This window comes from Chlorocebus sabaeus, chromosome 8 (assembly GCF_047675955.1).
Source record: "Chlorocebus sabaeus isolate Y175 chromosome 8, mChlSab1.0.hap1, whole genome shotgun sequence".
Taxonomy (NCBI): Eukaryota; Metazoa; Chordata; class Mammalia; order Primates; family Cercopithecidae; genus Chlorocebus; species Chlorocebus sabaeus.
Window position 1 is genome coordinate 106,947,817 of NC_132911.1, and position 27,818 is coordinate 106,975,634.

Sequence of the window (27,818 nt, forward strand, 5' to 3'; positions counted from 1 at the left end):
AGGGAGAGAAGTTCTGCCAGAAACCAAGGTGACAAGATTGCTAGTATTACAATTTTGCCATAACAACAATAATAATATATTGTTTTTAATAGTTTCATGTTTCAAGTAAGTTCATAAGGTGAACATTTTCTGGAAAAACTACATGTGCTAATATTGAAATAATTTTAAAAATAATGCTGCAATACCTTAAACTTATATCTTTTAGAATGGTCTTTTAACTTCAGACTGTGCTGTGTACATGAAATGCATGGTGGACATTCCCTTGCCTTCTGCCTCATTTTCCTGCAAGATTAATGCCAGCCAGAAATTGATGTGCCAGCTAATATTCCACTGAACCAATTTCCAGTTAGTGAGAACATTTGTGGAAGTCTGCTGTGCAGGGTCACACTGCTGCTCAGACTGGGAGCTTCTGTTAGAGAAGCAGCTTACAGCCAAATGGCAAATTTAAAGAGATGACAGTGTTTTCTGTGGAAGTTCAAAAAAACCCACCCTGCTGCTGTCTCTAGGGTTTGTGGGCTTTAGGGCACGAAGAAACTGGAAAGGCTTGCAGAAAATAGCAGGGCAGTTTGGGAAACCGGTCGCCATAATAACAGGGCATGGCAGCAGTTACAATGGAAGCAGAGATCTCCTGTGCACCCTTCCTAAGAGGAATGATTCAGGTTTAAGCACCTCAATAAACAACTGGCCTGTTTGAAACCGAGGCCTCATTAAACAATTACCTCCAAGAATCACTTTTCAAGGGCAGTCTTCATAGCAGTCAGGCTCACACTTTCTTGCTGGGGTGATAAGTGACAATGTACAAGCACAAATGAACACAGCTACAACCTCATGGTGTGGCTTCCATTAATTGGGTGCTCAGCATGTGCCAGGCTTTGCAGATTTGTTACCCAACTTTATTATTTCCATTTTACAGAAAGGGGTAGTCAGAGCGGTGGGATGGCTTTTCTATGTGTACATGGGCTGTGAGCAGTGGGGTGGGGTTTGGAACTAGGGTCTGTCTCATTCTGAGCCCTGCGGTCTTTCCTGTACACCAGCCCCTTCACAGATTGCTAGCTTCTGTCCTCACCGCCTTTCACCTAGCATTTGCAACAACGTTTGGACTAGTCTTCCCACCCTCAGTCACTCCCACTCCAATCCCCTTCACATTATTGCCAGGTGAATACTCCTCAAGCACAGCTGGGATCATTATTGTGTTATTCTTCTACTCAAAGCCTTTCATGATTTCCCACTATCTACTGAATGCAAATGTCTTAGTGTGGAATTCAAGGCTTTCTCTCCAGCCCCTTCATACAGCCTTTGGGGTGACGGGTGGCGCAATGGGATCAGGTGCCTCCAAGGGCATCCCATCTGATCCCACAACCTCACCCATCACCCCAAAGGCCTACTGCTCCTGCCCTTCTGCTTCAGTTATGTGTTCCCTGATAGCACATGCCATTTAGGACACTTACTCCATTTTGAGTTTTCTTATTTATCATTGTGACTTTTTTCTGCTATTATACTGTATACTCTTAAAGACAGAGCCCAGAAACAGACTCTGAGATAAACCCTTACTGGAGAGAACTCTAGTAAACCAGCTGTGATGTGGGCCTCTTAATCTATCTCAAGATATATATATATTTTGGATATATACATATATATATATGGAGAATAGTATAATAAACCTCCATGTACCCATCATCAGCTTCAAAAATTATCAACATATTGCAAATCTTGTTTCATCTCTGCCTCTATTCCCCTTCACCAATTAGACATTTTTGAAGCAAATTTCACAAGTCATGTAACTCATCGATGAATACTTCAGTATGAATCTCTGAGAAACTAGGACTCTTTAAAAAAGGTATTAGATTGGACCATAAGAAACTGTTATTTTTGTAGGTTGAAATAGTGTAATATTAGCAATTTCATATACTTCAAACTAATATATAAGCACAATACCATCATCACACCTAAAAATTAATGAAAATTTCTTAATTCTGTAATGTAATAATAATTCAGTCAGCATCCCAGTTTCTCCAACAGGGTGAGGGGCACAGGCCAGGGCAGATGGAGGAGTGGAATGGCTGTTGCAATAGGGGTTTCAGCCGATGCCCCAGGGAGCTCTGGAGCTGGGATGACCATTCAGCAATTGAGAAGACAGGGCGTTTTTACCCTGTATTGGCCAGGTGTTGGATGCAGGCTTCCCCCAGCAAGGAGATGTGACCTTGGGTAAGGTCATTTCCTTCCACAGGAGCAGTGCCTGGAGAGGCACTCAGCTGTGATCCTTTAGCAGCTAACTCTCCCAGCAGCTGGAGAATCTGGTGCAGCAGTCCCACAGGAAGACCTGGCAGGGGTGGGGGCGTAATCACCTTACTCATCTTTCTGCTTCCCTAGTGACTGCACATAAGATTCACCTGGGGAATCACAAACAAAGGTCCCACCCCTGGCACTTCTGATTTGGTAGTGCGGGTGAGGCTAGAAAACTTGCAGTGTCTCCATGTTCTCTAGGTCCCTGGAGAGTGGAGTTTCGTAGGTCTGGGGTAGACCTCAGATTCTGCGTGTTTGACAGGCTTCCAAGTGATGCCGGTGTTGCTGGTCCAGAGGTCGTACATCAGAGGTTGGCAAACTTTTTGTGTAAAGGGACAGAGGGTAAATATTTTAGGCTTTGTGGACTATATGATTTCTTTTGCAACTACTCAACTTCTCTGTTTTTAATGCCAAAGCAGCTATAGACAATACATCAATGAATGAGCGTGTCTGTGTTCCAATGCCCGCTCCTGTCCTAGGTGATTTTGAAGCACAACCAGATTTAAGAGCCACTGTCTTTGATCCCCAAGGCAGTGTGGAAGAGAGAAAAAAAGTATAGGATTTGCAGTTACTAGTCCTAACCCTCAAATACACCTCTAAATAGCTCAGCACATGCGGAATACTCAAACAATGTTTCTAGAATAATGAACAGACAACGAATTAATGGAATTAAGCTCATTTCTTACCTTGGAAGCAGTTTTTAAGGTATCTCGGATAACATTTGCTCATCAAGGTATTAGAGATTTTATTATGCAAATCATGCTCTTGAGTTGGGTGGGATTCAGGAAGAATGTGGCATCATGCAGAGTAAGGTAGAGGGTGCTTGAAGATCAATTTCATCTTCTCAAGGAGTTCTCCTAGCCTTGGGCTCTGAGGAACGTTGGGACGCCTTTGTCCCTTCAGCACAGGTCACTGTTGATTTAGAGAGTTGGGTGCAGCTACCATGGCCTGAGTTGTTTTCTCAGCTGAATCAGATTCAGAAAGTGCTTCTTCTGAGAGGGTGGAATGCTCTTCTAAGAGGCGTGAGGAATAATTATCTCCCTGTGTCTCTCTGAGTTTCACTTTCCTTAACTCTCAGTTATTGCCACAGGCTGTAATGCCAGAAATGAGGGTTTTTGGAAAGTCACTGCATGTCTGCTCGGTTGTGAGTCTGGGCAGCTGATGAATGGGTTGTTGTTATGGTGTTTACTTTTCTGAATCAGGTGTCCCGCTGCAGAGGCGGGGGGCTTCCACCCATTATGTAAGCTTTCAGAAAATACCCAATGATCTTCTTAGAGAAAAAGCACCATTTAAATAGAAGCTACTAAAAATGTTAACACGGAGACCCAGAGAGAGTGTGCTCATGCCCTTTAGCCATATTTGTCTCTTTTGAACATAAATTCAAAATTCAAACACTGACTATTCTTGGGATTCCAAAATCCTGTAGCAGTAAGCAAATAATTAGTGTGGAATGTATATGATATACAAAAAAGTTATATGAAAAGGTGATTTGAATATGTGTGTAGGTACACACACACACACACCACACAAATAGAGATTATTTCTTCAATTGAGCATCAAACACCATCTGGTTGCAATTGCTCAAAACAATTATAGAACCCCTTAATTGTAGCGTTAGGCATTTTTTAATATAACATTTCAAACATATATGAAAATTTGAAACTTTAAAACTATACACATATATTTCAAGCTATATATATATATTTGGAGAATAGTATAATAAACCCCCATGTATCCATCACAGCTTCAACACATTGCAAATCTTGTTTCATCTCTGCCTCCGTTCCCCTTCATCAATTGGGTAATTTTGAAGCAAATTCTGGAAGTCATGTAACTTCATCCATGAATACTTTAGCATGAATCTTTAAGAAATTAGGACTCTTTAAAAAAGATATTGGGGCTGGCATGGTGGCTCACACCAGTAATCTCAGCACATTGGGAAGCTGAGGCAGGAAGATCACTTGAGCCTATGAGTTTGAGACCAGCCTGGGCAATATAGTGAGGCCTCATCTCTACAAATTTTTATTTTTTTAAAAATTAGCCAAGCGTGGCAGGGCACAGTGGCTCACGCCTGTAATCCCAGCACTTTGGGAGGCCGAGGCGGGCGAATCACGAGGTCAGGAGGTCGAGACCATCCTGGCTAACACGGTGAAACCCTGTCTCTACTAAAAATACAAAAAATTACCTGGGCATGGTGGCGGGTGCCTGTAGTCCCAGCTACTTGGGAGGCTGAAGCAGGAGAATAGCATGAGCCCAGGAGGTGCAGCCTGCAGTGAGCTGAGATCATGCCACTGCACTCCAGCCTGGGCCGCAGAGTGAGGCTCCATCTCAGGAAAAAAAAAAAAAAAAAAAAATTAGCCAAGTGTGGTGGTGTGTGCCTGTAGTCCCAGCTATTCTGGAGGCTGAGTGGGAAGATTGCTTGAGCCCGGGAGGCAGAGGTTACAGTGAGCTGAGATTACACCACTGCACTCCAGCCTGGGCAACAGAGCAAGACCCTGTTTCAAAAGAAAAATTTTAAAAAGTCAAAAGATATTGGATTGGGCTATATGAAATTGTCATTTTTCATAGGTTGAAATGGTGTAATATCAGCAATTCTATATGCTTCAACCTAATATATAACCACAATACCATTATCACATCTCAAATTAATGAAAATTCCTTAATTCTTAACTATCTAATGTAATAAAAATTCAGCCAGTGTCCAAATTTTCCCAATGGTCTCATAAATGTTTTTCTATCATTGGTTTGTTTGGATTGAGATACAAGCATATTGTCTTTGGTTTATATTTTTCTTGTTTCTTTTAGTTTATAGGTTTCCCATTTCCTCCCTTTCCCCTTCAATTTATTTGTTGAAGAAACTGGTCGTTTTGTCTTGCAGAGTTTCTGATTTTTTGGATTTTGCTGATTGCCTCCCTGTGGTGTTGTTTAAAATGTTGCTATATTCAGTTAGACAGGAGGAAAACCTTCAGGAAATCTATTGCGCAACAACATGGTGACTAGAGTTAATAACAATGTATTGTATAGAGTAGTTCCTCCTTATCCATGGAGAATAAGTTCCAATACTTCCAGGGGATGCCTGAAGCCACAATTAGTACAAAATCCTATATATACTCTTCTTCCTTTCCTTACTAAATAGAGAACTTTCACACCTTCTTTTAAAGAAGCACTTTAGGGCTTCTCTTTGGCATATCAGAATTGCCACCATCACTACTCTTGCTTTGGTGCCATTATTAAGTAAAAGAAGGGTGACTTGAATGCAAGCACCATGATACCTGGACAATTGATCTGATCACCAAGAGGGCTACAAAGTGACTAACAGGCCAATGGCGTCTACAGCACGGATACATAGGACAATACATGTATACAATACATACAATACATACATACACATCCCAGGCAAGACAGAGCAAGATAGCGAGACATTTCATCATGCTACTCAGAATGGCACACAATTTAAAACTTATGAATTGTTTATTTCTGGAATTTTCCATTTAATATTTTTGGACTTTGGTTGACCATAGGTAACTGAAACTGCAAAAATGAAAGCTGCAGGTAGGGACGGACAACTGTATTTGAAAATTGCTTAAAAAGTAGATTTTAAATGATCTCACCACAAAGAAAGATATCTGAGATCATGAATATGTTAATTAACTTGATTTAGTCATTCAAGAACATATACATATACAAAAACATCATGTTGTACACCATATATAAAATTTTATTTGTCAATTTAAAAATTAATTAATTGAAAAAAGTTTCTGTATTCTCTGTAAACTGACAGAACAATAGGCTTGATGGAATTCCGGTTTGATTTTTTAGTAAGAAACTTCATAGTTGATGAGGTACTCTGCATCAGGAACCACACATCAGGTTCTCTCTCATTTTTTGTGATGTTAAGATTGGCTTAGGCCACCTGGTCCATCCTTTATAAAGTTTCTCATCAGCTTTCTACCTAATGCTTTTAGCAGCTATTGATAATCATTGCCTACATCAATTATTTCATTAAGAATTACAAAGTAGTGATAGTCTAACATTTCTTTAACATTTATTACCTGAAATTCTTTTATAAAGAATAACTTTTCCCCACATCCCCTTTGGCTTCCCTGAAAAGTCTGAGTTAATGCCAGATGTTTCCCTTTAATGATCAGTTCTCAGTTTCTCCCCTAGTATCCTCCGAAGGTGGCCCAAAGAGTGTTTCTTAAAGCATCATGATGGATTCATGGCTCATTAGCATATTGGATGGGTTTTAATTCATTGCACTTATTATCTTGTATGTGTGTGCTTGGGGTTTCCCATCTTTGGCTAGTGGGAGCCCCCATTTGACTCTTGACTCCTTTCACACACCTCTAGTAGTCTTTGATAGTCCTGGCTTTCTGGTATGGTATGTTTTTCTAGGCTTATTATTATTTCTAGGCTTATTATGTTTTTCTAGGCTCATTCTTTTATTTTTCTGGGCTAGGACTTGGAATTATGGATTTCTCTAAGGAGCCGTGGCTCCTCTAACTGAAATATAATACTTAGAGCCTATAGCCTGAGCACCTAGGCTGCTTGTTGCTACTGGGTTGGTTGTTGTTTATATCCCTTTTCACTGGACAGAACCAGAAACTATTTTTAAAGAGACTATGTGTTTCTATTGATATTATCAATTCAGATTTTTCATTCTTTTAAAATTTTATTCTTTTTTAGATGCTAAAATTCTTGGTTCCTAACAACATTATAAGTAAGCAACTAAGGTTTCTTTGTCTTACATATGTAACAGTGTTGTTAACGGTGGAGGGAGTCCAGTTTCTTGGCATCTTGAACACATAATTGGACAAAATGCACAAACAAAGCAAGGAAAGAATGAAGGGGGATTTATTGAGAATGAAAGTATACTCCACAGTGTAAGAGCAGGCCTGAGCTTAGGGGTTCAAAGGCCCCATTACAGAATTTTGGGGAGTTTAAATATCCCCTAGAGGATTCCACTGGTTACTTTGGGTATGCCCTATGTAAATGGAGAGGATGAAGTAAAGTTACAAAGTCATTTACCACCTATGCCCTATGGAGAGGATGTTTCCTGTTATAGCTGAAGTGTGGATCAGCCTTATGTTCCCTGCCTCCAGACTATTTTCCTCCCTCAACGTGATTACTGAAAATGTTTGTAAAGATTTTGTGGGAGATTTTGTCTTTAGGGTATATCCCAATAGGAACATATAGTTAGATTACTGTGTTTTAAAGTACATTGAAATAATTTCTTGCTGAGTGGTTGTATTAGAGTTCTCTAGAGGGACAGAACTAATAGGATATATATATATATATGAGTTTATTAAGTATTAACTTACATGATCACAAGGTCCCACAATAGGCTCTCTGCAAGCTGAGGAGCAAGAAGAGCCAGTTTGAGTCCCAAAACAAAGAATTTGGAGTCTGATGTTTGAAAGCAGGAAGCATCCAGCATGGGAGAAAGATGTAGGCTGGGAGGCTAGGCCAGTCTTGCCTTTTCACGTTTTTCTGCCGTACTTATATTCGCTGGCAGCTGATAAGGTTGTGCCCACCTGGATTGAGGGTGGGTCTGCCTTTCCCAGTCCACTGACTCAAATGTTAATCTCCTTTGGCAACACCCTCATAGACACACCCAGGATCAATACTTTGCATCCTTCAGTCCAATCAAGTTGACACTCAGTATTAACCATCACAGTGATTAAGCCATCAACTTGCTAGATAGGTAGGTTCATTTGTTTCATTTTACTTTTGTATTTCAGGAAAAATTGCTATTTCTTTCATTTCAGTTTAATTTTGTTTTATATTGTTCAAACATTTACATGGTTCTAAAGACAAATCTATAAAATAAGCTACATATAAAAAGTTCGGCTTTCATCATCTCTGCCCCCTTTCCTCTGATTCCTTTGTCATCCTATAGATAACCATTTTATCAGTTTTTGGTTTATCTTTTTTTTTTCAAATAAGCAAACATACGCACACATAAACACAAATCTCTATATCTATATCTGTATCTATATATTTAGATGCTTTTCATTTTTAAGATAAAAGGCAGCATACTATACCTACTGTTCTGTCCCTTGGCTTTCACCAAAGACTATATCCCAGATATCACTTCAAAGCACTATATAAATTCCTCATTCCTTTTTATAGCTGCATAGTGCTCAATTGTGTGGATGTGTCCTAGTTTAGTAAACCAGTATCCTACTGATAGCCATTAGGTCTGTTCCCAATCTTTTGCTGTAATAAATAATCTTGCCCAGGTGTCTTTTTATTTTTTTGCCAGTGTAGATTTAGGTAGATCCCTAAAAAGTGGTACGACTGGGCCAGATGCTGAATGCAAATGTAATTTTGCTAGATGTTGCCAAATTTCCCCCCAGAGGCCTTGTGCCATTTTGCATTCCCATCAGCAGCATATGAAAGTGCCTGTTTCCCTATAACCTGCCAGCAGGGTATATTATCAAACTTAGGGATTTTTATCACATTAGTGGGTATGGAATTGTAGCTCAGTTAGTTTTAGTGTGCATCTCTGAGAGTGAAGTTGCCATCTTTTTATATAATTCTGTAAAAACTGCCTTTTCTGCCCTATATACAATCTGTTCACATCTCTGGGCCTGTTCTTTGTTTTTTGTTTTTGTTTTTTTGAAACAGGGTTTTGCTCTGTCCTGCAGGCTGAAGCATGGTGGTATGATCACGGTTCACTGCAGCCTTGATCTCTTGGTCTCAAGCAGTTTTTCTACCTCAGCCTCCCAACTAGCTGGGACCACAGGTGAGCTGCCATGCCCAGCTAATTAAAATTTTTTTTTTCATAGAGATGGGGTTTTGCCATATTACCCATGCTGGTCTCCAACTCCTGGGCTGAAGCAATTCTCCCACCTTGGCGTCTGGAACTGTTGGGATTACAGGAATGAGCCACCATGCCCAGCTTGGGCCTGTTCTTTTGACCACATTCACTAGTTGTAAATCTTCATCCTTTGAAGGTGACTGAGATATTTTGAAAAGCAAAAAGTCTAAAAGCAAAAAGTTGAAAAGCAAAAACCTAAAGTTATTTGTTGAATAAAATTGCTGGGGTTTTGCTGTCAGATGGAACAGCTGGGGCTGCCTGGGCATCTCTCTCAGTAAAGTCCCAGGACTTCTCCATATGCTCTTTCTGCAAGGGCTAGTTTGGGCTTCCTCACAGCATGGTGGCCCAGGGCAGTCAGTATGTTTGCGTAACTGCTCAGAACTCCAGAGCAAGCCCCAGCTAGCAAGGTAGAAGCTGCTTTGCCTTTTGTGTCCTAGTCTTGGAAATTATACAGTTTTACTTCTCCTGTACTCTATTGGTTACAAATGAGTCATAAGCCTGCCCAGATTTAAAGGAAGGGGAATCAGACTCTACTTCTTAATGGAGGAATGGCAAGTTTCTAGACGAGCATGGCAGTTTTAATAACTATGAAGGATTTTACCCTACAAGTTAGCTTGTCACAGTTTCTTGAATACTGGTAAGACATGAGACTCCAGGGTCAGAAACAAAGGACTTTAACACTGTGGCATAGTAAACCTTCGGAGCATTAGCATATTTGCATCAGTCCCTGTTCCCCCAAGTCTCACTGGGGAGAAGCAGATGGGTCCAGATAGATTCCTGCACATGTGTTACAGGAAATTTCCATTCCTATTAATCTACTGAAGCTCTTCTCACAGAGTACCAATTACCTTGTAAATGGAGAGTCAGCGCTCGTGTCCCTTTCTGCAGCTTTCAGCACCACTGACCTGGCCAATCTCCTCTGCCTACCCTTCCTTCGCATTTTGGAAATGGACCTTCTCCCTCAGTTTCACTACACCACCATTTCCCTTCCACCTCTGATTACGTCTTCTCTGCCTCGTCCTCCTTTTTTAGTTCCTCTTTCCTGATTTGTTCCAGGCTCCACCCACGTCTCTTCATGCCCTTGCCCAATTCTCTTCTCTCATCCAGCAGGCTCTCCCAGAGGACTCACCTGCTGCTGATGTTATCCTCCCAGTGGCTGCTTCCTACCATATCTGCTCCTGATTCCAGACCACATTTCCAACTATCACAAGGCATCCAAATACTGTCAGCCAAGTTCCTGAAATTCAACTTGCCCCAAACCAAATTAACCTCTTCTCCCACATAACTGCCCACCCTATGGTGCCATCCCTCTCTGTTCATCAGAATCATCTCTGGTTGTTTAGGTGTAAGACTCGGGTTATTTTTGTTTTACTCCTATCTTTCTCTGCACATCTAATCAGGCACCAACTTCTACAGCCTGTCTCTGAAATGAATGGTTGCAGTGAATTGTTCCTTTCTTTCCAGGCCCAACTGCTGCCCTAGTTCCAACCCTCATTAATGGTCCCCTTCAAATCACCTACCACTGCCCTTCCTGGATGTGGGGGCATCTTGGTGGCTAGGAAGTCATTCCCTTCCTCCCCTATTCCTCCGTGTGTGTCTCTTACAAAATCACAAGCTCAGTTGAATTTTGTGTATTTATCACACAGAAAATCCTTTCTTCCTTTCCTCCCTCCCTCCCTCCCTCCCTCCCTCCCTCTCTCACTTCCTTCCTTCCTTCCTTCCTTCCTTCCTTCCTTCCTTCCTTCCTTCCTTCCTTCCTTCCTTCCCTCCTTCCTTCCTCCCTCCCTTCCCACAAATATTCTTCAGAACCCACTCTGGAATGAGTGCTGTTTTAGATGCTGGGGTTCGAGCAGTGGACAAGACCAAGATTCCTCTCTCAGAGCTTACATTTGGGTTTGAGCTAATGGTGATGGGTAGAGAAAGAAATAACCAAGGCAATTTCAAACATTGGTAAGCACCGTGAAGAAAACCAAGATAATAAAATAGAGAATGACTGGATATGGGGAAGCAGATTAGGCGGTGAAGGAAGGGGTCTTTGAGGAAGGAGCTAACTTGTGAGTGAAGAGCAGGAGCTGCCTTGTGAGCATTAGGGGATAGAGTGCTCCAGGAAGGGCCCCCAGCAGTGCAAAGGCCCTGAGACAGGAATGAGCTTGATGTGTTTGAGGCCCAGAGTGAGGTGAAGGTAACTGGGGGAAACTGGTGGTGGGGGGGATGTCGGGTAGGAGAGGATGTCTGTACGGATGTAGACTATTTAGGGCCTTGTGAGTGATGGGCAGGGCTTTGGGCTTTATTCCAGTGTCAGTGGAAGCAGAGATAGGATTGTGTGTCCCTGCTGGAACCTCTAAACCTCTTGTTTACTTCTGACTTTTCTTCAGTTCATTTTTCACATTCCTGCCAAAGAGTCTTTCTGGAGGATGGATGTGATTGTGTCACCCTTGTGCCCAATAATGTTTCATGACCGCTATTTCCTACTAGACAAATGATGAAATTCTTGGCATAGCATTCCAGGCCTTCAGCCATCAGGTCTGAGCCTTCTATTTCTGCCAATTCCACACTATTGAGTCCTCACTGGGCCTGCCCTTTCCTTCCTTCTCTGTGTCTTTAGTCTTGCAGCTTCCTCCGATAGAACATATTACCCTCACCCTTACTCATTGTACAAATCTAACCCAAAGCCACCGCGTCTGCAAAGCCTCCCTAGGCCCTCCCCAAGTGGAATGAATCTCTGTTTTCCCCATACGCCTTTTCTTCTCATCACTATTTCCACTGCTGTATGGTCAGCCTCGTGCACATGTGTGCAGGTCTGCCCTTCTCCAGGAATGAGTGTTTCTTGGCGTCAGGAATTGGGTCTTGCTCATTACCCGTCCCCTAAAAAGGCTTGCCATTACTGTTGTCTGAGATTGACAAGCTAGGAACACACTTACTTTGGTATCTGTCTTACATTTGAAGAATGAGATAGGCTATTGCTTGGTTTCAAAACTGTGGGATTTGGGGCATGGCTCCATGGACATCCAGCTGTGTGGTTGCATAGCTGCCTAATTGTGTGACTGTTTAGCTGCATGAGAATATGAAAGCAGAGCTGTCTGGTCACAGTTTGCATGGTTCCATGGCTGGGTGGCTCCACAACTTTGACAGAAAACCTTCCCTTTGCATTTCTGTGAGTTACATCATGATTTCTACCAGCATTCTGAAGCTGACTATATTTTCTACAGGAGAGCCATTTGCATCTTGGGTAGGACTGCAGCAAGCATTGCTGAACACTAAGCATCCTTTCACTCTCCTACCAAATGCAGTATGGCCCCCTTGTCATCAAGACAACCCCAAATGCCCCTGGTCCTTTACAAACTCCCCGTCTCCCTGCCTGTTAAGATCCCTAGATTGAGCACAAGGGGAGTTAGATGAAGGAAAAGCTACAAAGAAATTATGTTCTGTTCATCAGAAGAAGCTTGGAGCTGAAAAAGGATCCAAATAATCATTGAGTACAAACGCTGAGGATTTTAAGACCCAAGAGCTTCACCACCTTTCCTGAAGTCCCATACTTTGTCAGCAACAGAACCAAAACTAGAATGCATTTTCTTATCTGTAAGATGGAGATTTACAACTTATTTGTTTTTGCATAACAAATACTTGTATATTTTACTTCTTCAGCCTGCCACTGTTCTAATTGTAAAATAAAACTAATTGAATACTTGTGGCAACCCCATGGGGTCAGACAACCCCTGCTTTGCAGATGAGCCACACAGTTAGTAAGACACTTACCCTCTTTGTGCCACAGTTCTCCTAAAAATACACCCTCAGAACATTGAGGTGCACATTGCATTCTGTAATGTAATGTATGCCGAGGACTCAGCCAGTGCTTGATACATGTTAGCCATTATTTATTACAGCTGTGACTGTCTCTCCCCGTGTGACTGGGGCTCCTCCCAGGGGACTCCGCTGCATTGAGTTGTATAAGTGCAACTCCTTTTAGTTGTCCCAGGTCTAAGTATCATCCAAGCAGATTCTCCATTATTTGCTTTTCCTGAAATGGCCACACACAGTCAACGCAGGATGAGGACATGTCCTTGGGAGAGGAGGTCATCTTTGCATCATGTCTTTCAGGGACTCAGAATTTAATTTTCTGCCATTCCATGTCTTGCTTGATTCCTAGAGTCACTCGCTTCTGTAACCTTTGTTCCTGCCAGTGTCTGCTCTTGGAATGCCGCAGGCCCACCTGCTGGTTGTTTTGTTCTAGAGAGTGGGAGAACCAAGAGGGAAGAGATACAGATAAAGAGAAGTAGAAGCTAAATTTCCATCACTGAAAAAGAGCCAGAGAGCCCTGCTTCCTCACACTCCTTTTTCTTTTTTTTTTTTTTAAGCCTCAGGAATATTTTCTTTGTTTCCAGGGACCTCCTGGAATCCAGGCTTGAAGTGGAGCAGATGTGTGGGTGGGTAGGGGAGACAAAGGGCCTGAGGGCAGAAACCGTTTTGTTTTTTTGTTTTTGGAATGGACAGTGACACTGGCAAGGAGGTTCTCCCACAGTCAGCATGCTGGGGAAAGAAAGATAGTGATTTTACTGTTGTCTTGAAAGATCTGATTTTATTTTTTTGAAAACCTCCAGAATGCTGAAATAAATATATTTGAATGCATCTCTGGGTTGTTGAATTTGTTCGAACCCAAGAACACATTAACTATTAATGAGGTGCTTGTGCTCCTTTGAAAACCTGGTAATAATCCTCTTAAAAGAAAATTGTACCTATTTAATATCTTTCTTTGTGTATAATGCTAAATACGGCATCTAAATTGGATTTATAATCCACAATGCCCAAAGTGACTTGACTTGGCACAGTCAAAGGATACTTTAAGATGCTTTACATCTATATGGACTCTGAAAATACACATCTTCCAGGTTAATTCTAATGATTGGTTTGTAGGACAAATGGGGAACCTATTTCTAAGAATAATACCTGAGGTGAAATGGAGCCCTTTGCCTTCATGAGTCTCTAAAGTCCACTATTATGACCTAAATGGTCCCATGAGTATTTATTTTGCTACCTAAATTTTAATTTTCTTTGATGTGGATTTTGCCATTGGGATTATATAGAAATAGACATTATTGAAAGGCTTAAGATACTAAGATAGACCAAATATAAATGTCCTTTCTGACAGGGCAGTGGCCTTACCCTAAATGAAAGAATAAATTTATTTATTCAACAATTATTTAGGGTGCACTTTCAAAGTGCTAGACATAGTCCTAGGCACTCAGGCTAGATCTAGGAGGAGCCCTTGTGGAGTTTGCAGTCTAGAGCAGCGCTGTCCAGAGACTCAATGTTCTTTGCATTGTCCAATACAGCCTTGTGACTATGGATCACTGGAAATGGGGCTAGCGCTGCTGAAGAACTGAATTTTTCACATGATTTCATGTTAATTTAAATTTGCATAGCCCGGTGGAGCTGGCAGCTACCATATTGGACAGCACAGGCAGAAGAGGTAGATAGCAAATGAACTCACACAATTAATTATTATTGTTGCAAGTGCTACAAGAGAAGTCAGATATGATGAAAAGTTGGTATTGGGAACATTTCTAGCAAAAGGAACAGCATGTGCAAAGGCCTTGAGGCAGGAAGAGTTTGGCACTTTCCAGCTATTGGAGGACAGCAATGTTATTGGAGCATCATGCAAGCCATGAGTGAGGGGAGGCAGTGCTGGAGCAGGAAAGGCTGGATCACATGGGAGCCTGTAGGCCACATTGAGGAGCTTGGACTTTATCCTAACAGCGATGAGAAGCCTTGGATGGGTTTTGAGCAGGAAAGTCCCTTGATCCAATTGCATTACATTTTTAAAAAGATATTCATCAAATATAGCTTTTGTTTTTAGTACAGATGCCAATATCTCAGAAATCTTAGCTGACCCTTAGATTATGTGACATTTCCCAGTTTTATTTTTTCATAGTGCCTGACTTCTCTTTCAGAGCACTTACATTTATAATTAACCAGTTGTGTAAATTAGTTTGTTATTTATTTCTCCTTCTACCTGTGCTGTCCAGTGTGGTAACCACTGGCTCTACTGGGCTATATACCGCATGCGTAAAATTTAGACAGAGTTCTAAAAGGCTTGCTATGAAAATCAACCCTGTTATGCGTCCCAGTTTATCAGTTCTCGTGGAGAAACCACTATAAACTTTTTAAGTTCGCTCCCTTGTTTTATTTCCTTGTCTCTAAATAATTGACAAGTCATACTCTTTTTTTATTATTATACTTTAAGTTCTAGGGTACACGTGCACAATGTGCAGGTTTGTTACATATGTATACATATGCCATGTTGGTGTGCTGCACCCATTAACTTGTCATTTACATTAGGTATGTCTCCTAATGCTATCCCTTCCTCCACCCCCCACCCCCACCCCACGACAGGCCCCAGTGTGTGGTGTTCCCCACCCGGTGTCCTAGTGTTCTCGTTGTTCAATTCTCACCTATGAGTGAGAACATGCGGTGTTTGGTTTTCTGTCCTTGCGATAGTTTGCTCAGAATGATGGTCTCCAGCTTCATCCATGTACCTACAAAGGACATGAACTCATCCTTTTTAATGGCGGCATAGTATTCCATGGTGTATATGTGCCACATTTTCTTAATCCTGTCTATCATTGATGGATATTTGGGTTGGTTTCAAGTCCTTGCTATTGTGAATAGTGCCACAATAAACATACACGTGCATGTGTCTTTATAGCAGCATGATTTATAATCCTTTGGGTATCTACCTAGTAATGGGATGACTGGGTCAAATGGTATTTCTAGTTCTAGATCCTTGAGGAATTGCCACACTGTTTTCCACAATGGTTGAACTAGTTTACAGTCCCACCACCAGTGTAAAAGTTCCTATTTCTTCACATCCTCTCCAGCACCTGTTTTTTCCTTTTTAATGATAGTCATTCTAACTGGTGTGAGATGGTATCTCATTGTGGTTCTGATTTGCATTTCTCTGATGGCCAGTGATGATGAGCATTTTTTTCATGTGTCTGTTGGCTGCATAAATGTCTTCTTTTGAGAAGTGTCTGTCCATATCCTTTGCCCACTTTTTGATGGGAGTCATACTCTTTCTTGGTGTTTCAGTCTAAGGCCTGATCTATTGATTACCCACATGAAAGGTGAGGATTTCAGTCTTTCACCTCCATTCCACCACTGCCAATACATTGTAGCATAATTCGGTTAGATCAGTGTTCATTGTTGGTATTTTGTTAACACTTTCGCAGCTAAACCAGATTAGGATTACTTTTCCTTTCACAGATGATATTTTATTTTTGCTGCATTAAAAAAAATTTTTTTTAATGTGAACTCATCACTAATTCACATCAAACCTTTCTCTGGTTGTGTAAATCTCCTTTCGGCAAGTTTGAGCACATTAGGAATTCTATCACTTTTTTTTTTTTTTAAATTGCCCTTGGAGCTTTCTGACCTGTTCCAATCTGGGCTGGTTGCTGTCCAGACTGGCTGCATACCTCTTGGCCCAGACTCTTTCTTTGACATTAACCTGAGGATTTCCTTGGCCTCTCTCCTGTGTTGAATTGATCTCATAGTTCCTGTATTCTGTGTCTTTCTCTTCCTTGGTTTGTTCTCTTGTTTGGGCAAGAGCATCCTTAAGTAGCTTTCTATGTGAGAGGTGACATTTGTTTGAGACTTTGCTTTTCAAAAAATTTTTTATGCCTTGTACATTTAATTGATAGTTTGGCAGGGTGTGAAATCACATTTCCTTAGGGTTTTGAAGGTGTTGACAAGTCTGATGTCATTTTGATCCTCAATCCTTTGTATGAGATTTGTCCTTTCCTCCTGCCCCCATCCCTCTGTGTGCCTTTAAAAAAAAATCTCGTAGCCTTCAATTATGAAAACATTTTCTCAAGTTATTATTATTCTTTTTTACCCTAGGCTGGTCCTCTAATTTTCTTATCTTTCCTCTCATATCTTCCATCCTACTTTCTTCGAGATTTCTTCCATATTGTCTTCCAAATTTTCTTTTGAATTTTTCATTCCCTCTACCTTATTTTTAATTTCTAAGAACTCTTTTCTGGTTCTCTGAATGTTCCTTTTCATAGCATCTCATTCTCAGTTTTTTAGATGCAATATCTTTCTGATTATAACATTAATTAGATTTTCTCCCCTTATCGAGTTTGTTTATTCAAGTTTATGTCCCCTCTGCCTGTTTTGTTGGCCTTTCTCTTGTTTGGAGGCTTTCCTCTAATGTCTGCTGGCCCTAAACTGTTGACTCATATTTAAGGAGAGGGCACTCCAATGTTGGTTGGAAGCTCCATTTATGAAGTTGGGCTTAAGGTCTGCTGTCTTCACTGTAGAGTATCTGGCTGGATCATTCCTTTCAGGAACTTTTGATGTCTGTATTTTCAGGCCTTTCTGAGGGAAAGGGATTGATCAGATTCCACTGAGAAGACTCTCCCAATTTCCTACCTGGAGGGCGCATGCCTGACTGAGTAGGGGAAGAAGCCTGGAGTCCCAGTGCTTCATATTTTCAGCACAATAGCCTCGACCTCAATTGTTCTAAGTGATCCTCTGCCCAAAAAGTGTCACCAGGAAGTTTTTTACTAGAAAATAAAACAACTTCTTTCAGGGTGAAGGACGGGCAGTCATTCAGATTTGGTATTTTGGGGAGAGGTCCTTGGGTTCCAACTGTTTCTTAAGCCAGTTTTCCACAAATCCTTTCTCTCCCCCTTCCAAAGATATCTAGCATCTTCAATTCCTGAGTTCCTTGGGGATAGAGGGATAAAAACCACGTTGTACTCAAGTTTTCTTTTCTTTTTTTTTTTTCCCTTAGGATTCAGATTTCTTGAACTGCTAAGATAGTAAACACTTGCTTATCTCCTTTCCAGCTTCCAAAATTTTGTAGTACATCTACTCTCTGTTCTTTTTCCTATGAGTTCATGCCTCTAAACGTTCTCTTTAGTGGAATTTGGGAGTGGGACAGAGCTCATTGCATTTGCAATGACAGAATTTGCCATTTAAAAACTGGAATTCAACGAGCCTTTTTTTTTTTTTTAAGTCCCTTGGTTATATTGTAGAAAATGGACTTCATGGTTCTGTTGGTTTTGTATTGGATAGTATAGAGAGTAGAATTGTATCCCCCAGAAAGACATGTTGAAGTCCTAACTCCCAGTACCTGTGTGTGGCCTTATTTGGAAATAGGGTCTTTACAGATGTAATCAAGGTAAGATGAGATTATACGATATTAAGGTGAACCTTAATCCAATGGCTAGTGTTCTTGTAAGAAAAAGGAAATTTGGACACAGACACACAGAGAGAGAGGAGAATGCCATGTGCAGTGAAGGCAGAGACTGAAGTGATGCATCTACAAACCAAGGGACACTATGGACTGTCCGCAGCCACCGCAAGCTAGAAGAAGGCGTGGAACTGATTCTCAGGTCCTCCAGAAAGAACCAACCCTGCCAACACTTTTATTTCAGACTTCTAGCTCCCAGAACTGTGAGACAATAAATTTCTACTGTTTTCAATCACCCATTTTTTGGTTCTTTGTTACAGCAGTCCCGTGAAACTAATACAGATAAGTATTAAGTTACGTGATTTAGTATTCTTAGAAATGGGGGCCCTTTGAGAAACTTTCAATATTCTTAGAAATGGAAGATGCTTTGAGAAATGGAGGGTGATTTTCCCTGAAGCAGCAATTTATTCTCTATATAATTTGTTATCTGGCAGTTTCATTGAGTAAATGTCTTAATTATTCTTCAACACTATAAAATTGTCATGGTATAGAACACATCTGATGTGTCTTCTTCTTCTGGCTAACTTTTAAAATGCCAATCTGATTTATTTGGAAAGCTACCAAGCCAAACAGAACCAGCTGAACATTGAGAAAACTAATCAGAAGAAAAAGGAAAAAAGAAAGAGAGAGAGGAGAGAAGGGAAGGGAAGGGAAGAGAGAAAGAAAGGAAAGGAAGGGAGGGAGGAGGAAGGAAAGAGAGAGAAAGAAGCAAGGAAAGAGAAAAAGAGAGAAAGAAAGGAAGGAAGAAAGGAAAGAAGGGAAGAAAGAAAGAAGAAGAAGGGGACGGGGAAGGGTAAGGGTAAGGGATGGAAGGAAGGAAATGAAGGAAGGAAGTCGAGGAGGGAAGAGGAAAGAGTAAGAGAAAGAGAGAAAGGAGAAGGCAGGAGGAAAAAGCAAAGAAGAAAGGAGAAGAGAAAAAGAAAAGAAAAGGAAGGAAGGAAGGAAGGAAGGAAGGAAGGAAGGAAGGAAGGAAGGAAGGAAGGAAGGAAGGAAAAGAGAGAGTCCAAATATATCTTCATTCATTTTGACCTAAACTCTGGAAAATCTTCCAGCAATATGAACTCAATATCCAGATTCTAGTCCCTCCACACAGATTCTTCTAAGGACTTTCTGGTTTTGCAGTTGCCCTGGGGCTGTAGCTTTCCTAAAGAGCTAGAAAACACTAGTTCTAAAGGACACATTAATAAATGCAGGTGACCACAAGGACCTGTGGAGAACAAAGAGAAACAATGAGAAGAGCCCCACGAAAGACCTCACTAGCAGATTTTCTGTCTCCTTTGCATCTGTTTACCTCTCATGTCAGAGTGAGGACCTAGCCGGATGCAGGAAACCCAGGCAAAATCTGCTTCCCAGCAGAGTTCACTACTGGTGAAGAAATAGCCCAAAAACTAGATTTCACACAGTTCAAAAGCCAATTCTCACAAAATGAATTTGCCGCTTAGTGAACCCACCTGAATACCTAAGGTCTTTCCCCAGGTTTTGATTCTGTCTCAGCTGTTGCAGCAGCTGCCTTGGGTTGGAATTGTTAGTCCAGGAATTCTTCTAAGTGTGAATGACGGGCCTTTCCTTTAAATCCATTTTTGCTGTTTTATTTCCCCTAAACTTTCTCTTTGGGCTTCTGCTCTGCTCCTGTTCCTGCCCCTGCCTGAATCTACTTCTATATCCATGGGGCAGTGTTTGGGAAATTGGAACCCTGGGTTATTTCTTTACCCCTGTTCAATGAAAAGAACATTTGACTAGCTCTTGGCTAGTATTTTTGAACTTTCAGTGAAATGGTTGTTGGTGAATTACAACTTGATAAAATGATCCAGAGGCCAGATGTCCTATCCAAGAAAGCATCTTTTGCTTTAGGAAGGCAATAGAAGGTCATTAGGATTAGGTAGCCTGAATTCTATTCTGGCTTGCTTTTTTTTTTTTTTTTTTTTTTTGAGACAGAGTCTCGTTCTATTGCCCAGGCTAGAGTATAGTACAGTGGTGTGATCTCAGCTCACTGCAACCTCGGCCTCCTGGGTTCAAGCAATTCTCCTGCCTCAGCCTCCTGAGTGGCTGGGATTACAGGCAGCCACCACCATGCCTGGCTAATTTTTGGTAGAGACAGGGTTTCCACCATGTTGGCCAGGCTGGTCTCAAACTCCTGACCTCAGGTGATCTCCCTGCCTCAGCCTCCTAAAGTGCTGGGATTACAGACATAAGCCACCATGCCTAGCCTCTGGTTTGCTTTTCACTCATTAAGGTAGAGCTCGACATCCCCAAGCTCCAGTTTCCCTGTAAAATGGAGATAATATTGCCAACTTCACAGACGTAAGGATTAAATGACCCTGGGGATAACTTGAATGCTTTTTAAAAAATTATTATTTACCTAAAAATGTGCATATTAAATCAGGTAAAGTTACTCCTTATAGCTTATAAACAATTATAAAACAAAAACATGATTTACAAAGGAGAGAGGTGCAAACCAGGCCAGTGACATTCTGAATAACAGCATTAATCTAATAAAACAAGTAGTTTTGTTTTATGGAAACTGAATCACAAATATTGCTTTTAGTGGTAGAAAGTTACATTTGCTTATTTTCCATTTCACTTTTGCCCACTGGATCCTTTTGATTTTTGAGGCACAATGGGCCGTCCTTTGAATCGTTGTCACTATCACAGTTATTTTTCATTTTAATGGTGGTGCCAGCTTTAGCCATCCACTGCAGTTACTATAAGTTGGTGCCTCTAAGGATGGGAACTGTGTGACACAGATGTGGATGCCACTGTTTCCATCACAGGGCTCCTGCACAGGTGAAGATTCAATTCTCTCACCTTCTTCTATATTAAAATGACTCAGAAGCTTTCATCCATGATGCCATTTTGCTGTCATGAAGTATAGAGATCTCATTTATATCTTCCTTTCTTCATACTTCAAGACTATTGAAGGAGTTGATGCCATTTCAGCCTTTGAAACAATACATATGTCAGCACCAAATCATGGAATTCTATTAAGTTGAGATCATTTGTATGATTCCAAATTTGCTAATAGTAGTTTTTTTTTTCCCCCCCACAATTACCGTAAAACAGAAGAATGATAGTATATCCTCAGTTCCCCCCAGGAATTTGCTGACTGTCACATTTTTAGGCAAATTGGCCAAAATGTAGGAAAGTGTCTGGCATGTAGTAGGTACCTGGTAAAGAAAAGTTTTTATGAAATTCATGCCAAAACCATCCAGGAAGGCCAGAGATTTCCAAACTTTAAAGTTCCATAACCGGACTTCAACGATTCTATGTCTCAAAAAAAATTAAAAAGCATTAGGGAAAACATTACTCAACTTAAACTTTGACAAAGTTGAATTGGAATATTAAGTAACTAGCAACACTGGTGCCAGAAGTGAGTAAAGTTGTTTGCAGAGTGCAAAGTTAGTCATGGTCCTTGCCCACAGACTTGTAGTCTACATAAGAACCAAAAGGGCCTGAAGAAATTACTGTAAAACCTGTCACATGAAGGAGCAAGAGGCTATGGAAAGGACACCCATTCTCACAACGAGCAAGGTTGTCTTGTAGAGAAACTGAAGTCCTTCATCCGTAGACAATCCAGAGCATGAAAATTACAGGGCCAGGATACAGAGCCGTTCAGAAGATTCAAACCCCAGAAGCTGATAGCTGCTCAGACTGTGAAAGGGGATCCTGAATCCATTCTGCTGGCCTCCCCCATCAAGATAGAGTTCTCACAGGAAAGGACAAATGCACAAATTCCAATGTGGTTGTCAGGGAACCCTCTGGCAAAGCACCAAAAAAAAAAAAAAAAAAAAAAAAAAAAAAAAAAAAAAAAAAAAAAAACAAAAAACAAAAAACAAAGAGTGCCAGTGAGCGTGCCCTGGGAATAAAGGAGAAAGTCATTTGTGTGTTTGTTGGGAAGCAATTGTGGTGAGACTGGATCTTCTCACATTGGGCACAGCTAGCGCCTGATGGCAAAGGAAACTGCATGCCACGCTCCAGGAAGGGCTTCCCTCACAGACTCACAGCATGGCCTGCTACTCTTTCAGCCGTGACCTTGGGACTCCGCTGCAAGGATGCCAGCTAGCTGATTTTCTGGGCTCAACTTGTGAAATGCAAGGATGCAGGCAAGGGGCAGAGAAAACCCTGGATGAACGCATTTGGAAATAGATCATGGGCAAAGGGTAATTCATAGATGTTTGGACCTGGAAGAGACCTGAGGATAGAGAAAGTCACTTTGTTAGACTCACTCCAAGAAGGCACCTTGGCCATGCTTCATGGTTCGACAAGCTTGGGAAATGCTTCATACCCTGAACTCCTCTTGGAGAGACACAGTGTACATTCCCATAGTAATAGTTGGAACTATGTCACATGACCACATCTAGCTGCAAGGGAAGCTGGGAAATGTCTTTTAGCTGAGCAGCAACAGATCAAGCTAAAAGCCAAGATTCTGTTACAATAGCAAAAGCAAAGGCCTCATATTGGAAGACAACTAGCAGTCTGACAACAGTCCGCCAACTTTTGGGGCATCATTTTGAAAAAATGGTAACCACTGCTAAAGGGGGCTTTTCACTTCCATTTCCATTGCATGGAATTATACCAGTTGATCTCCACCCAGGATAACTCCAGGACAGAGCCTGTTAGCCTGTGGTGGAACTTCCTTACCCCCTGCAGTTACTCACCTCTCTGCCCTCCCTGCCCTAAATAGTTGAAAGCCCAGAGAGCTTTGTCTCAGGCCTCTTCATTTTGACTCAGCTCTCTCTTTCTCAGGGCTAAGCACCAGAGACCTCATCTCTGCTTCACTTTCTTTCTCTCTATACAACCCCAAGTTTACTCACTTTCCTTTATTAACACAATCCTCTAATAGTGTGAACTACAACAAAAGGCAATACTGTGTGCTTTCATGAAAGCAAAAACATAAACGATTGAAAATGTGTGCAATTCAAATGGCTCAGAAATGATTTGTGTTTCTTTGCTTACTTATGTTGTAATTTCAGGACTGTTTTGTCATCATTTCTGAATGATATCCTTCTGTGAGGTTCCTGACATGATTCCTCTCTTTCTTAGTTCAGTGGGGAAAGGAATTCATGTGTAAATCTATTAATTTGGAAGAATCTCTGAAGTCACCACCCCCAAGCGAATAGGCTTACTTCAGCAATTTGGAAGTGGTACCTTAAAACCTTTGATTTCAATGTCCACATTTATAGCAAGGTAGTTGAATTTGAAGCAGGACTGAATTAAGAATAACTCCACTGAATGCCAGGAAACTGCCTTTGGGTGGCATTTGACTGGGCATGACCTCAGTTGTGGGCAGTCTCACTGGAGCAAAGAGCCCAAACCCCAAGGAGGCTTTTGAGACAAGGCCTGGGTGGAGAGGTCCTGCCTTGCCCACAGTGGAGCCACACTGGGGGTGTCATCTATTTATACCACTAATCTTATTCTGGACCAGGTCCCTGCTTGACATAGTATCCTCTCAATTAATTTGTAGAACAGCCTCATGGGGTTAGCATCACTATCCCCACTTTGTAGATGAAGAAATTGAGGCTTCGAGATATAAAAGAAGCTGCCCAAAGTCACACAGTTGAAAGTGCCAGACTCAAGCCAAGCTTTGCTTTACTCTAAAACCCTTTTTTGAGACCACTGAGTCCCAGACTTTTGGAATTCATTGGCCAGTAAAAAGGAAAAAAAAAAAAATGTGTACGTTTAAAAGAAAAAAAGGTGTGCGTGTGTGTGCATGCTGATCAAGGTGCTAACGTTTTATTCAGGGGGGCATGAAAAAGACCTGTCATTTATTACTTCCACCATTTCATAAGAAAGGCTATCTTATGTATACCCATGCACACATGCACACGCACACACACTGCAGGAAGCACTGCTAAATCAATTCAGAAAGTATGTACTAGCACTTATGATGCGCTAGGCACTGTTCTAGTCGTAAAAAAAAATTCCTGCCCTCATGCTTAAAGCCTAGGTACAGGGTAATAGATTTAAAACAAAGAAGAAGGAAAGGACATAGTGTTAATACATAGAACTAAGTGCTATAAGAAAAAAAAGAGAGGAGAGGGATAGATAGGTATGTGAGGAAGGAAGCCCTTCCTGAAGAAGGGACAGAAACACACCAATCTTGCTAAGAAAGGGAGTGAGCAATCCTAGCCCCCACACTAACCCACCACACTATCTCATTTTTCTTGTTGTACCATGTGCCAGGGAAATTGTCTCTGTGACCTGCCTTTTGGAAACCTCTGCCCTGTGCTGTCCTAGCTCCACAGAAGTTGAAATGGGAGGGACCTGTATGAAGGGTTCAGACTCTGCCTCTAGTTCATTTCCTCTCAGGCTTCGTTGGCTGCAGTCTTATCTTGCCTCTGACATGATCAGGGAAATTTTTCATTTTGCCCCAGTGTGAATCAATAGTTTGAAGCAAGAACTGTGAATAAACACTTCTGCTTTCTGAGGGCAAAGGCTGCAGGGCTTCGAGTGCCTTCCTGCTGTGCTACCTCCCCTTTGCTGGACTTGCTGAATTAGTTTGAGCTGGTGGATACTTGTTTCATCTCCCCATGTGTTTCTAGCCTCTTGTGGGAAGAAAATTTAGACAAAATATGCTTGTGCTCATTTTATGAAGGTTTTCCTCTGGGTTTTTGTTGCTGAAGTTGTTAAAAGGGATATTTCTCAAACTTTATGAAGATGAAGAGCATATATGGATCTCAAAATTTCCTCTTGCTCTCTCTGTGTGTGGGTTTTTTTGTTTGTTTTTTGTTTTTTTGTTTTGTTTTGTTTTGAGACAGAATCTCATTCTATTGCCCAGGCTGGAGTGCAGTGACATGATCTTGGCTCACTGTAGCTTCAAACTCCTGGGCCCAAGTGATCCTCCCGCCTCAGCTTCCCAAGTAGCTGAGACTGCTGATGTGCACCACCCCTCCCAGCTAACTTTTGTATTTTTTGTAGAGATGGGGTCTTACTATGTTGCCTGGGCTGGTCTCAAACTCCTGGCCTTGAGTGATGCTCCCACCTTGGCCTCCCAAAGCACTGGGAGTTTATAGGCATAAGCCACTGTACCTGGCCTTCTCCTTCTCTAGATAGCCACCTATCCCATGCAGAACTCCCCACTATCTTTGCAGTCTGTATTCTCCTAGAACCACAGTTTCTGGTTTTTACTCTGAGTACAGCATTCCAATTTCTCACAAAATTCCAATTTCTCACAGTAAATAGGGCAAGGTGGTGCTTGGAATCACAGAGACTAGAGTTCTAATTGTTGCTCTATCTCTTACTAGGCTGAGACCTTGGGAAAATTACTTGAACTTTCTCAATCCTAGTTTTCTTATCTGTTGCATTCCAGTAACAAGAGTCGTTACCTCATAGGACTGATGTGGATATTAAATGAAAGAACATACCATAAAATTTATTGAAATTTATTATGTGCAATGCACTATTCTAAGTGCTTTGTGTATATTAACTAGTTGAATCCTCCACAAATTCCTTAAAATCAGAGATATTATTTTAGAGAAGAAGGAACTAAATCATGTAGAAGTTAGGCTGCTTGCTCAAGGTCACTGTGTGTTCCTAACATGTAGAGTGATGGTTTTCATTAATATAATCTCTCGTGGGGAAATTAGGAACCATCTGGTCTTGTCATTGGAGCTCAGCTATCGAGTTGCTACTTAACAGGTAGTTTCATTAAAAAGCAAAGGAATATATCAAAGTGTATTTCTCAAAATGTTAAAAACTTAATTATCATACAAATAAATAGTGAGCAGGTATCACTATCTTTTTAACTCATTGATGAGGGTCACAGCTGGATGATAAAGTCAGCTCAAAAGAGGATATGAGGATGTGATTATTACAAGGGCAACATGAAGAATCCTTGTGGTGATGGAGCTGTTCTGTATCTTGGTTGCAGTGGTGGATACGTGAAAGTGCACATGTAATAAAACTGTATAGGATTAAATACAAATATACAAATGAGTACAAATTAAAACCAGGGAAATCTAAATAGGATTGGTGGATTGTACCAATGTCAGTCAGTACCCTGGATAGAATCTCGTACTACAATTCTGTAAGATGTTACCATTGGGGGAAATTAGAAAAGAGAACGGAGATCACTCTGTACGATTTCTTACAACTTCATGTGAATCTATAGGTGATTTTGAATTGAAAAGTTTAATTTAGGCTGGGCACAGTGGCTCATGCCTGTAATCCCAGCACTTTGGGATGCTGAGGTGGGCGGATCACAAGGTCAGAAATTCAAGACCAGCCTGGCCAGCATGGTGAAACCCTGTCTCTACTAAAAATAAAATAATTAGCTGGGCATGGTGGCATGTGCCTGTAATCCCAGGTACTTGGGAGGCTGAGGCAAGAGAATTGCTTGAATGGGGACCCAGGAGACAGAGGTTGCAGTGAGCCGAGATCGTGCCACTGCACTCCAGCCTGGGATACAAAGTGAGACCCTGTCTCAAAAAAAAAAAGTTTAATTTAAAAGCAAAATAAATAAATGGCCCCCCCCAAAAAAAGGGTATATGAGAAACCTTTAAAAAAAGGAAAGCTGAGATAAGATTGCTAAATTAAATATGAAACTAGTTACATCCTAAAAGACAAAACAAAACAAAAACAAAAAAGTCCCACAAAACCCAAACCCATAGTCTTTGGGGTTCTCTTCTCTATCAGACAGAAAAGAAACTCATCACACATGATCAGTTCTCAGAATTGTAAACTGTTTGACCCTAATCAAATGCACAAACCAAGTTGCATGCTCTAGGCCAGGATCTCTGAACGCCACCAGAATTATTGAAATTTGGGGCCCAAATAATTCTTTGTTGGGGGTGCTGTCGTGGGCATGTAGGATGTTTAGTAGCATGTGTGGCCTCTACAGCTGAAATGTCTCCACACGTCCACCGGGGATAAAGTCATGCTGGGTAGGAACCCCAGAACACCTTTAGGCGAGCTTGTTGGGAAGCGCTCCTAGCATAACGTTAATCATCTTTTCTGCATTATCCCAAACTCTGGATAATTGTTCTTCACAAATAAAACTACCAGTTGCAGGGTCACTGTGCTGAGTAGAAGTACAGTGTGCTCTAGGAGGAGTCACAGACTTTTAGCAGAACAAGATCCTTAGAGATTTGCTAGGCCTGCCTCACCCTCCTCGTTTCCCAGCTGAGGAATACCAGTGGAGACAGCTCCCCTAAAGGCACACAGCTAGTTCATGTGGGTGTGTCCAATTCAATCGTGTCTTCTTTCAAAATGGATGTGAAGCAGTCATTACAAAGTCATTAAAACTTTGTAGGTGGCAATTATGTGCCATGCTCTGTGCTGGGCTCACAGCCAGGTGATGGCTAACAAAAGGTCCTGCTCTTGAGGCACTGATGGTCTTCCTGGGGAGATAAGGATGTAGGCAAATTATTACTGTGGGAGGGATATTCAGTAGTGCAGGCTGAGGATGAAGGCTGTGATGGCCTTAGAGTCTCAGGGATAAGCCCTAAGGGAGTCTGAGGA

General features: G+C 41.4%; 1 protein-coding gene and 1 long non-coding RNA gene across 3 annotated transcripts in view; one reads left to right on the forward strand and one right to left on the reverse strand.

Annotated features, from left to right (window-relative positions):
• Window positions 1-27,818, forward strand: part of BAALC (BAALC binder of MAP3K1 and KLF4) — an 81,799-nt gene that overhangs the window by 12,607 nt on the left and 41,374 nt on the right. The window lies entirely within an intron of this gene.
• LOC140712233 (uncharacterized) lies at window positions 331-26,563 on the reverse strand. The gene is made up of 3 exons (XR_012093737.1): window positions 19,814-26,563; window positions 12,863-13,333; window positions 331-3,703 (listed from the first exon to the last, which is right to left on the reverse strand). It is a non-coding gene; the product is annotated as an uncharacterized lncRNA (long non-coding RNA).